The sequence below is a fragment of the Palaemon carinicauda genome, chromosome 37 (assembly GCF_036898095.1).
Source record: "Palaemon carinicauda isolate YSFRI2023 chromosome 37, ASM3689809v2, whole genome shotgun sequence".
Taxonomy (NCBI): domain Eukaryota; kingdom Metazoa; phylum Arthropoda; class Malacostraca; order Decapoda; family Palaemonidae; genus Palaemon; species Palaemon carinicauda.
In genome coordinates, this window is record NC_090761.1 from 22,894,022 (window position 1) to 22,906,918 (window position 12,897).

General features: G+C 45.5%; 1 protein-coding gene across 1 annotated transcript in view; it reads left to right on the top strand.

Moving 5' to 3' along the window:
• The window catches only part of LOC137629499 (zinc finger protein 665-like), a 74,367-nt gene that overhangs the window by 41,980 nt on the left and 19,490 nt on the right, over positions 1-12,897 (top strand). The window contains exon 3 of the mRNA XM_068360852.1: positions 6,519-6,633. The gene's annotated coding sequence lies outside the window, so the exon portion shown is untranslated. The remainder of the gene's footprint in view (positions 1-6,518; positions 6,634-12,897) is intronic.

Genomic DNA, 12,897 nt, shown 5'->3' on the forward strand with positions numbered 1-12,897 from the left:
TGTGAAAGCCAGACGAGCATGTAGGGAGTTCGTGTTTGCTTCGGCAGCAGTGAAACACGAACCCAGGAAGTTGATAACCTCAATATCTGGGGAAAAGACCTCTTCCCGAGCAAAGTGGTCAAGGAAGTAGTCGACAAGGCTGCCACGGAGAATAGGAATCTTCTCCAGAAGTGGGGCATGTCGGCGAAGAGGAAGTCTTCCCCAGATGAGGGTCCCCAACCAAAGAGGAAGACGAAGAGACCTAGGTTGCCCTCTCGCCCTGTCAGACAACAGCAACAGCAACAACTTCCCGCAGTTCCCATGACCGCGGTGCCCCAGATAGTGGCACAACCCCAGCCAACTTATCAGATGGTGCCTCAGCAGCTGGTTGCCCAGTCACCAGCATTTCAACCTGCGTATGAGAGGCAGACCATTACCTTTCGTCTTAAAGGTAGAGGGTCGAAAAGGGGCTCCTCTAGATACCCTCCAAGAGGAAGAGGGGGTAAGGGAGGACGTGATCAAAAAGGCAAGTCCTCCGGTCAGTCGAAGCAATGAGATGCTTCTGGTAGGAGAAAGACTCCAACAATTTCAGGATCGCGGGACCTTCGATCCTTGGGCCCACAGCCTAATCAAGAACGGACTAGGAAGGAGTGGAGGACAGCTCCACCATCATTTCTTCAATTCTTCCAACACTCCACCCCCGTCCTGGAAGAATACACCTGAGAACTTTTGAGCAAACGGGTGATAAGGAGGGCAAAGTCCATCAAGTTCCAAGGAAGGCTGTTTTGTGTTCCCAAGAAGGACTCAGACAAACTCACAGTCATTCTGGACTTGTCGCCACTCAACAAGTTCATAGAAAACAACAAGTTCAGGATGTTAACCCTTCAACATATAAGGACCCTGCTGCCAAAAAGGGCGTACACAGTCTCGATAGACATGGCAGATGCGTATTGGCATATTCCAATCAACCGTCCACTCTCCTCCTACCTAGGATTCAGGCTACAGAGGAAGAAATACGTCTTCAGAGCCATGCCCTAAGGACTAAACATAGCCCCAAGGATTTTTACAAAGCTTGCAGATGCAGTCGTTCAACAACTACGCCTAGAAGGTGTCCAGGTGGTAGCCTACCTGGACGACTGGCTGGTGTGGGCAGCATCCGAGACGGAGTGCACCCAAGCATCCAAGAAAGTGATCCAATTCCTGGAACATCTGGGATTCAAGATTAACGTCAAGAAGTCTCGCTTATCTCCAGCTCAGGAGTTTCAATGGCTGGGAATTCATTGGAACTTAAAGTCACACCGTCTCTCCATTCCGCCAGGGAAGCGGAGAGAAATAGCGGGACTGTCAAGAGACTACTGAAATCCAACAGGATATCAAGACGCCAACAGGAGAGAGTACTGGGTTCTCTTCAGTTTGCATCAGTGACAGACCCGGTGCTAAGAGCACAACTGAAAGATGCATCAGGAGTCTGGAGAAGATACGCATCAAACGCTTGAAGAGATCTACGAAGACCGATACCAACTCAACTACGATCACTTCTCAAGCCATGGTCGAAGGCCAAGAACCTGAAAAGGTCTGTGCCCTTGCAACCACCTCTACCTTCACTCATCATCCGTACGGACGCATCAAAGGAAGATTGGGGAGGTCACTCTTACCAACAGAAAGTCCAAGGGACTTGGTCTTCCCTATTCAAGACCTTCCACATCAATGTTTTGGAAGCCATGGCAGTCTTTCTCAAACTGAAGAAACTGTCTCCTCGACATTCAATCCATGTAAGACTGATCTTAGACAGCAAAGTGATAGTGCGATGTTTGAATCGTCAAGGGTCGAGATCACCCCAAATCAACCAAGTGATGTTGGTCATCTTCCGCTTAGCGGAAAAGAAGAGATGGCATTTATCAGCAGTTCACCTCCAAGGGTTCCGCAATGTGACGGCGGACGCTCTATCCAGGCTCACGCCGATAGAGTCAGAATGGTCCCTAGACGCAGGATCATTCTCCTTCATCTTACGTCAAGTCCCAGAACTGCAGATCGACCTCTTCGCGACGAGCGACAACAAGAAACTACCTCGTTACGTGGCCCCATACGAGGACCCTCTAGCAGAAGCGGTGGACGCCATGTCCCTCGACTGGAACAAATGGAACTGGATTTACCTGTTCCCTCCAACCAACCTCTTAATGAAGGTCCTCAACAAGCTGAGATCCTTTTAGGGAACGGCAGCTCTAGTGGGTCCCAAGTGGCCAAAGAGCAACTGGTTCCCTCTGGTATTGGAACTGAAGCTGAGGCTGGTCCCTCTGCTGGACCCAGTACTGACTCAACAAGTACAGAAGTCGACTGTCTCGAGAGACAGTGTAGACTTCTTAGAAGAATATAAGTAAGTCTACTAGAGTAATATGAGTCATCTTGGAAGAAGTCGGTTGCTTTCGTCAAGGCAAAAGGACCAAAAGAAATCTCAACAGACTTCTGTTTATCCTTCTTTATTCACCTTCATAAACAAGGTTTAGCAGCCAACACGATAACGACGTGTAAAAAAGCTTTGACTAGACCTCTGCTATACGCCTTCCAAGTAGACTTGTCAAACGAAATCTTTAACAAGATCCCTAAGGCCTGTGCTAGAATTAGGCCTGCAACCCCTCCGAAGCCCATTTCATGGTCCTTGGATAAGGTCCTACACTTTGCTTCAACAGTGAACAATGAGGATTGCTCTCTGAAAGACTTAATATTCTTGTTTGCTCTAGCCTCGGGGGCCAGAGTCAGTGAAATAGTAGCCCTTTCCAGAGATGAGGGCCATATTCAGTTCACAGCTGTGGGAGAACTGAATCTCTTTTCTGACAAAACATTTCTCGCCAAGAACGAGGTACCTACCAAACGGTGGGGTCCCTGGAGAATCTGCCCTCTGAAGGAAGATCTCTCGCTGTGTCTAGTAGAGTGTCTAAAGGTCTATCTTCGTAGAACTTCAGACTTCAGGGGAGGACAGCTCTTTAAAGGAGAAACCTTGGGTCAAATCTATCCCCAAGACAACTAAGGGTGAAGATCACCTATTTCATTCGCAGAGCGGATCCTGACAGTACACCCGCAGGTCATGATCCAAGAAAAATTGCTTCGTCATTAAACTTCTACCAATACATGGACTTTGAGCGGGTTCGCTCATACACTGGAGGGAAGTCATCCAGGGTGTTCTTTAAACACTACGCGAAGCAAGTACAAGAGTTGAAACGATTTGTGGTGGCGGAAGGTAGTGTCCTAAAACCTGTCGTCTAGTGCTGCAAGGAACAGTGAATTGATTGGGACTGTCAAATTTTGGGTGAAGGTGTAGACACTTAACAGTGCAATACCATAAGATAAGTGTCACCAAGGTGGCACTATGGACTGTTCTAGTTATTAAAGGTGAAAGAAACATAGAGACAACACTTGTGCCGTGTCTTCTTACACAGTGTGAAGAGACAATGAAAATCACAGAAATGCATATTAAAAAATTTAATAAATTTTCAGTTTTGTGGCCCTAACACTATTTTTCCCTTTCAGGTGAAATAAACATTTCTGGTATTGATTGCTATGCATGTTTCTTATTGCACTTATTAACATTGTTATGTATGTTGATTTGCTGGTTATTTATTACCAATAAATACTTGATATGTATTTGCGTCTTATTTCGCCCCAAAATTCATCTCAATAAAGATATGCTACAGTATTATTCTACCTTAATAATCTGCATATGTATATATGAACGAAATATAATTAATACATTTGTTCTGGTATGAGTACAAACTTTACATGGCTATGCATACAGCGAGACCTGCATGCTTTTGATGCTATGTTTGTTCATATGGTATACGCAAACCTCTAGACTCTTTCCTAAGTCTAGTATGACTCTTCCCTGCAAGGGGCAGGAAGCACTAACATGGTTTATGATTAGAAGTAATGACGTATAACGGTAACGTCATGTGTCTCTATGGTCTGGATGACCAAGGAATAATCGTCCTGAGGTTAAGGCACATTTGGAAAAGCCACAGATACAGTACTTTCTAAATAATGCTCTGGTAACCTTCCATTAGGACGACATGGCCTTCGCTCAAAATCTATTTTTGGGTGAGATAGCCATGTCGTCCTGATGGACCCGCCCTCCTTTTTCATAGAAAAGGCCTTTGGCAGGATCCCTCCCAAAACTACTATATTTGCAGCACCTTGCTCAACGCTACAAGGAATAAAACATGGCGGCGACGTAGAGCGCCATCTGGATACTCAAGTAGTAACAGAGGAAGGGTAACCTTGATACCGACTCCCCTTCAAAATTTTGCCACTTTCCCCCTCGAAGCGAAAACACTATTCAGGGTGAAGATTGCTATGTGTCGTATCAAGATATACGTCACTTGATTTATGCGATATCCTTAGGAGAAATTTTAAGGATATTCGCGCTAGGCGTTAGAATTCTGGAGACCTAAAGGTAAATTCTCTGGGAATATCACTGTAGTCAAATGTACCCTAGGGAGCTACTTATAGGAACCTTCCATCAGGACGACATGGCCTGAGCCCAAAAAAGAAGGCTAGAACATCGGTCAGCCTCTCAAGGGCTCTCATAGCTCTGCTATGGCATTACGCAGAACGGTTTCCAAACCTTCTACAGCTCCTGATAGAACCTCCAAGAGAACTCTCTCCACATCACAGACAATCACACTTGACATCTACCACAAGCTATAGCTTTGCTATGATTGTACGTGGAGACTACCCAGTACATCCTCTCTCACAGAGGCTTTTCGCAATAAGTTGCAAAAAGGTTGTCTAGATATCTGAAGAATTCCTCAGCATCAGTCTACCAGGCAAAGTATAAAGTCTTGTGTAGTTGGTGTCATGGGAAAGCGTATCTCTCCACTCAATACCTTTTATTCCAGCAATAGCGGAATCCTCGAGCATATGCAAGAGGAAAAGACCCCCCTTTTCAGTTTCAACAGGTAAAGATGATCACTCAACCTTGAGCCTCGCCTTCAAACTGAAAGGAAGGGACATCCTCTCATCACTAGATCTTTCCTAACTCATACGGACCTACAACTTCTTTTCCTTGTCGGAATTGAGACCTTCCTCTCGTAACATTGGTCAAGTTCTCCGGTCTCTAAGGAGACCTCCTTATGTTCCACTTCACCAGGCAACAAATTTTCACCTGGTTTAGAAGACAGTGTTCATACACACTTTGACAGCGGCCAAACAAGTCAAGGAACTTCTTAGTCTCTCTTTCGACATTGCCCATTAATGAGAAGGGTGAAAGGCAACGTTCAGTTTCGTCCCCGAGTATGTTGCCAGACACAGTCTCCAGAGGTGACAGATCCTAGACAACAAGTCTCCACTAAGTAACTGACGATCCAGATCATATGGTACTGTACCCGGGGTGAGTTTTGAGGCTCTACCTCAAGAGAACGGCAACAGCCCACCCGGGTCCCTTCTCTTGTCATCAGCACTGGGAGAGACAAGAAGAGGATCACCAAAACATCATTGCTGGATTCACAGAGTCATCAAGAATGCTCTGAATCCAGATCCTATGCCCCTGGCCCTTCTAAGCAGATTACTCTGTGACGCCAATTCTACAAGCAAGGATGTGAATGCTCCAAGTGGCTTTGGCTTTCACAACCTTTTTCCTGCAAGACGTGACCATCAGGAACTCATTACAATCTCTATCGGTCCTGTGGTGGCTGCACAACAGTGGGTTGTATACCTCAAGCTCCTTATTTATTGGACAAGTAGCAGAAGGTTGAGGGCACTGTTACCCGATTTTAGTCTGCATGAACGAAAGATTTGACTGGCTCTTATTCTTTTCTTCATCCTCCCCTCTCTTGGGGAAAGCAGCATCCTGGGTTCTCTGCATAAGCTGACCACAAACCAGTGCAGGTAAACCATGCTTCCTTTTGTACCTAGTATTAAGCTAATATTGTTGCGTCCCCATACCCTGGCGAGGTGGTATTGGGAAAGGCTTGGTTACAACAGTTTTTCCTACAAAAATACTCGGAATAACTTTACCTAGACAGTCATACTTCTTAATATCTCTACACACAGCTTGCGTAGGCCGCGGACCTTGCGTAGCAAGGTTTTAGCGAGGCGCATGGACTCCTTATTTTGAGTACTAACAAACTCAGATAAGGAGCCCCCGGGTATAACCAAAAATCAGATTGGCAGGGACGTCCACCCTTCCTAATGGGTGAGTCACCCCTAAATAAAAAGCGTAGGTTTGTATTCCAGTTATGGAAGAAATGACAAATTCGTAGATAATTTGTATTTTTCCTAACGATACAAACCTTAGCTATTTATACAAACTTGCCCGCCAGTGTGTGAGAGGGCGAGCGGTAGCAAGCTAACCCCCCCCCCCCACCTCGCTAACTAGCAGTATGGGTACTGTAGTTAACCCTCGCTAAATGTTAATGGCTCGTCATTTCAGCTTTGCAGAAAGTAATACCCCTAAATAAATAGCTAAGGTTTGTATCGTTAGGAAAAATACAAATTATCTACGAATTTGTCATTTTTTATTAATGTTAATCGTAATCATTCTCTTTCAGCTCTGTGTCAGGTACCTGTCGACGGTACCCAAGGTAAAAGTACGACTGAGTGCTCCTTTTGTGAAGCTTGACATGGTGTATGCCTAGGGGGAACAGGTCTGCCAGGTGCCTTATGGTAATTTACCTAACAAATCCCTTGTGTTCCCGTAACAGTGCTAGAGAGTGCCTAGGTGGGGGATAGAATGTTTTAGATTATTTGTAAGACCTAAGAAAGTATAGTCTTCAATTATTAGCAGGGGTTCCGTGAGGATTACTCTTTTGGGTCTATCAGGTTCATGGAGGTGTAGAGTTTATTCCTCAAATTGTCCGAAGGTTTAGTCTCCCTCCTCCCTTCCATTTAATTGTTTATGGGATCTTTTCATAAGTTACCTTTCAATCCTGTATTATTATTATTTTTTATTACTTGCTAAGCTACAACCCTAGTTGGAGAAGCAGGATGCTCAAGAGACACTTTGGTTGAATGTTTCATATAAGCTCTCTAATTTGCTTCACATTATTATCATTATTATTATTTCTAGCTGAGTTGCTTCCCTAGTTGGATTAGCTGAGTGCTGTAAGACCAAAGCTCCAACAAGGGATAATGGCTCAGTGAGAAATGAAAATAAGGTTTAAGAGAAGTAACAAATAATTAATATACAGTAGATAATTTTAAGACCAGTAACAATGTTAAAAGAGATCGCTCATATTAACATAAAGTCGTTTGACAACTTGCTTAACAGGAAACTGTTTTGTTGTTAGTTCAAACTCTGAGGTTTTTCTGATTCAACTGCATGATTAGAAATATCATTACACAGTCTGGTCTTAGCTGTCATTACATCTTTACCTCTGTTGATTATGATTTGTCTCTGGCTCTTGGCAACCTTTGTACTTGGGTCCACTGGTAACGGCAGGACAGGTCGTCAGGCAGGAAACTTAATTTTTTCATTCCCTATATGGATTTGTTATCCTGTATTATCTAGCTAGGTTTAAGATGTCATTCTTGTTATTGGCTTAATTGGTCCTAGTATGATGTGGTTGGTTGATAGTTAGTTGTTTCGGCACCAAATACAAACCTTTCAGCTCTTTTCTACGGAGATATATTTCGGCGACAGCTGAAACTAGCCATAAAAATTTTAGTGGAGGTGTAACTCCCCACTGCTAGCTAATGGGGGTAGACCGGTCACCCACTCACATACGCTCTAGCCATAACAAGAAACTTTGTTTCAGCTCGGAAGAAAGTAGATGTTGTCTTTCTCCTCCACTTTACTCTGTTCTTAACTTGTAAACAACTAGCCTTAAAAATGAAATCTTTCCCTCATTTTGTATATAAGAGTATTTTGCATTTTTATATGAAAATGTGGGTTTTCCAGGCAGGGAAGGACGCTGTTGCGCCACCTTCATATCTGGACTTGGGACGGATCCACACGCCCTTTGTACTATGTGCAGGGGTCACACTTGTACACAGGAGTCTCCCAGTAATATGCATAGGGAGTGGTCTCCCTCTCAGTGGCAGCAATTTAGCAGGTGATGGAAGAAGAAGGCAAAGAGGGATTCTTCATCCTCGAAGTCGAAGAAACCTGCTGGCTCAGTCCTTTCCCTCCAACTCTCCCCGATCGGTCTTCTCTGGGGGCCGCTTGGCCATAAGTGGAGGCGCCTTGACCCTCGGATAACCTATTTTGTCACCATGGATAACCTTTTGTGTCAGAAGTCTCTGTTGCTTCCCGCAGAGAAGCAGTGCAGACTTCGACTATAGGGGTCTCTCTCTCTCCACGGTGGCTATTCTTAGGGCTCCTATGTTCCCTGTGTAAGGAATGGCTTCTTTAGGCCCTTGGTCGAGGGACACGGGGTGACAGCATAGCTCTCTCACCTAATATTGATTACGATCCTTAGTCCCCGACACTGGCGGTCTGGTACCAAAGGAGTCTTGTGTCTTTTGCCGGAGTGCCCTCAGTGCCTACTCTCACTCCTTCTGCTTCAACGGACGGACTTCAGCGGTCGCAGACGGTTACCCTTTGGTGTCTCTCTTCTGAGCGACGCCTCCAGGTGTCTGACAACCCTCCCGTTCCAGGGATGGGTGCCCTTGACCAGCTGTTGTTGGACGACCTTCCCGTTTGTGGAATTACCTTCCCACTCTGAGAACAGGTGTTGATCGTCCTTCCCAACCATGGGAGAGACATCGTTCACCTGATTGTTCGTCTCGTAGAGGTTTCCGGAAATGAGCATGTGATTCGTCAGTGCCTCGTTCCAGCTATTTAGAGGATAGCTTTTCAGAGCGAGAGAAAGGGGGATCCGGCGGCTGTTTACAGCTTTCGCTCCCACCCGTCTTGTCCTTAGGACACATCAAAGTGCATACTGCTTTGAAAGGCTAGCTCCCACCCTTGGGCCTAGGGTTTCTACCTCTTACAAGGTAGAACCAGCTGTCTTGCCTGCCTGTCAGCTCGTAGCACAACCTTCTCCTTCTCAGCGTACGCTTACAAGGGAGAGGTTACATGACATTCTCCCCTAAGGGAAAGGAGTCTATCAGATTTTCAGCAGAGCATGCTAGCTGAGGAACTCACTGATCCTGGTCTTGAGGGGGAGTCTTGCGAGTGGTCGCTACTTTCCCACCTAGCAAGGTGAGTGGGCAATCTTTCCAGTATGACATAGATCAGTCCTCTCTCCCAGTTACATGCTAAACTCTTGTCAATTCTGGACTTTACTTCGGGCACACAAGTGCATGTAGGGCAGTGCACTCTCCCACCTAGAACGCGCCACTTTTGCAGCCCGCGCACCAGAGCGTTACGTACAGGAAAGGCAACACACCATACCTCCTCGTACCATCTGTTGTCTCACCAGCACTCGCCATATACACACTTAGGCCATCAGCAGCATGCACCTGCACAGTGTTCGCAATATGCGCGCGCCTCATCAAGGCTAGCTTTGTGCGCGCTCACCTCCACAGAGGAAACAGGTTCTTGGTGTCCTTTCGAAGTCGGTCACCTTTTCAAAGTAGAAGTCCTGCCTTGAGGATTTAGTGTAGGCAGTCAAGCAGGTGGTCTCAAGACTGACCCAAGCTCCTCCAGCAATCCCACCTGCTGGCACTGATGATTCCCTTGGAATTTTGGCTTCCTCGGAGAGGAGTTCTCCCCCATCCGACAGTAGATGCAGTAGCAGTAGTTTTCCGGAACAACTTCTTCATCTAGAAGTGCCAAGTTCTTCATTGCCACAGTGGTCTTCTAGATAGAACTAATATCTTCATACTAAGGCCTCTGGCATCGGCCACAACCTTGCATGGGAGAAACTGGGCATGATCCCATCAAACCGAGGAAAAAGAGGTAGGGTCAGCGAGTGGATATTCCTCCTCCGGAGACTTGATTCAGCCAAGAATGAGTAAAGGTTTTAGATGTCCGAGGGAGGTCTCATATGCGGATAACTATTGGCTCATACCTATAGATCTGGATCCAGCAGAAATGAGTTCTTCAGCCCCTAGGGTGCCTTTCCCCTCTTCCGTGACCTTGGAAGAGGTTAAACCTAGGGAATCGGTAAGGTGGGACTACACTCTGCTTCTTACAGACTTCACCACCCACTCGCGAGAACGTAAAGATATAAAGACAATTCCCAATAATTGGAGCTCGGCCGTTAGCTAACAGGGTTCCATGGAACACACTGCAGATTCCAGGTCTATTTCCCTACGACCAGTACACAGTGTCCTCCCCTCTAGGTCTCACTTTTCTACTCAAAAATTGGTTGACGACTTTGCCCCTCCCCCGGCTATTATGGATGTAAGCTCGGGAAAGGAAGAACCCTTTGATGATGGATCTGATTACTCTGAGGGGACACTGCCTCCATCCGCCAGCCCAAAAATAACCCCCTCGGAGCAGAAGGATGCTGACCATGCCTTTCTGTAGGTACTGTCCTGTGTTAGGAAGGTCAACTCCTTGGGGGAGCGGGATCCTCTCCCATCTGAGGGAAAGGACACTGTCCTTAATCTCTTTTTATGACACTCCCAGGCCTTCCAAGGTTAAAGTAGCTTTGTCTTGGTCTAGAGAGGTCATGGGAGCCAAGAAGAGAGCTTATGCTCAAGGGGCAGGAGAGTCACAGTCCTTGAGGTCCGTGAGCTTGTCTTCTCTGTTAGGTCCTCCACTGTATGTCCGGCAGAGGAACTACTACTATATTGTGAACAACAACTAGTCCTCTCACCCTCAAGATCTGGCAATTCTGGCGTTGACCCAAAATCTACATGTGGATAAGCTCTCCTTCTTGTCGGTGGAATGCCTCGAACATGGAGCGGGGGAACAAAATGCTCTTTGCAAGCCACTTCATGGCTAGACTACTGGTTATGGTCGGTCAGGTAATTTTTCAGGACTGAGGACTTTTCCACCGAACAGAACAAAGAGGCAACGTCCGACTTCCTTATTTCTGGAGCCCGGACCGTTGAGTTCTCGACTCACAACATCCTTAACCAGTGGGTCAACTGGGTTTTGAGACGGTGGGATGCAGTCGTCTCAAAATTCAGGAAGCAAGTGGTGAGGAGGGAAGCGATGAGATTACACAATATCCCAAAGTGTGTCCCTTGCCTCAATTATTGTGGAGGAAGTCGAGGTAGTTGTGGAGTGCTGGAGGAAGGCGAGTCGCAACTCCCTCCTCCAATGGGTAATAACGTCTCGTCCTTATGCCACACCAGCGCTACAGCATTCCCCTCCAGCAAAACACCAAGTTCTGAAGAAGGGTCCTGTACATCCACAACACGCAGTAGTGAGGGGCCAGTGTCAAAGGCAGCCCTTTTGACCTAAAGGCCCCAAGAGAGGTAAGGGAGTGAGAAGGGGACGACATGGGCTTTTCCGCTAGGGGAGACATTACGCCAACCAGTCCACTGGTGGGAGGGTGCCTACAGAGCAGATGGCAGAGGTGGATGTTTCACGGGGCAAAACCTTGGCTGGTCTCCATTTTCAGTTGAGGAGACCACATCCCATTCACTCACTCTCCCCCTCCTCTAACCTCGCATCCAGTGAGCACTAGTTCCTACGTGAGGGGATCCGTGAAGGAACTGGCCTTCAGGCTGAAGACCAGACTATGCTGGAGAAAGATGCTCACCAATAGGTCTGGAACAGGTCCCTAGGTTTCTATAGTTGTTTCTTTCTGGTAGAAAAGTCATCTGGAGGCTAGAGACCAGTAATAGACCTCTCGTCCCTGAACAAGTTTGTTCAACAGACTCCATTTATGAGGGAGACGGTTTGACAGGCTGTCAGACAACACAACTTCGTGGTCACACTGGATCTCAAAGATGTGTATAATCAGCCGCCATTCTTTGTGAGGGTTAGGTAACAGACAGGTGCGATTTCACATATATTTGGTGCCCTTGGGTGGGCTAACCCCTAACATAACAATTCGCTGCCTATTGCCTACGCTCGGATAATCAACACAATAAGTACTGCCAAATTTTGTTTTTACTTGGTTTCTATCACAGTACTGTATAGGTAGTTTGTATTTAAATGAATACATATAAGTAAGTTTACAGTACATGCACACACACGTGTACACTACACACTGGACACGGTAAGGCTACAGTATAGTACGTAACACTTCAGTACAGTAGTAGTTACCCTGACTGGAACTATAATTTTACCCAGTAGTCATCATACACATACAGTATAAAAACAAAACACTGTTGTTCCTATTTAGTAATACTGTATAACACTCGCTGATACTGTAGTGTATATTACTGTAATATGTGTACAGTACTATCACTATAGTAAAGCTTAGCTAAACTGTAAGTGTTTGATTTTTTCGTTCGGACGACTTCGATCATCGCACGTAGCGTACATTTACAATAAACAATACTGTACTATACATTACTGAACAATATGTACTGTAAACAATTTAAGATTAACTGAGCGTACATATTTTATACAACAACCACTAACCATTTTTATACAAAGTTCTTCTCAGTCTTAAAGCTCGACGCAACTCCTGATGCGTTGGTGTCGTCTCTTACGCAGTACTGTAAGGAATCATGTATCTACAGTATATTTCCCCGTAAATATAACCAATGTGTAGGAGTACAGTTTATATTCTACTGTATACAAATACATCACTTTTTTTATGTGAAAGCATGATTCTGCTAAAAAAGGACTGAAGCGGGAGATACAAACTCCAGGAGAGACAATGCAAGACGGACGAGCAGGGTTGCCATTTCTGATGTTGAATATGCACTACATGAACTTTCAAAAAAAAAAAAAAAAAAAAACAGAAAAGCACTAAATAATTTCTTAAGATACAGTATAAGAATGATAAAACTGTAATTGTTTCAATAAGACAAGTTAGGAAGAAAGACTCTGGAAGGCAACCAGTTAATCATATTATATTCTATCAGCGGAAAAAGTACTATATTTCGTGATTCCGTAAAATGGCGAAACCGTCC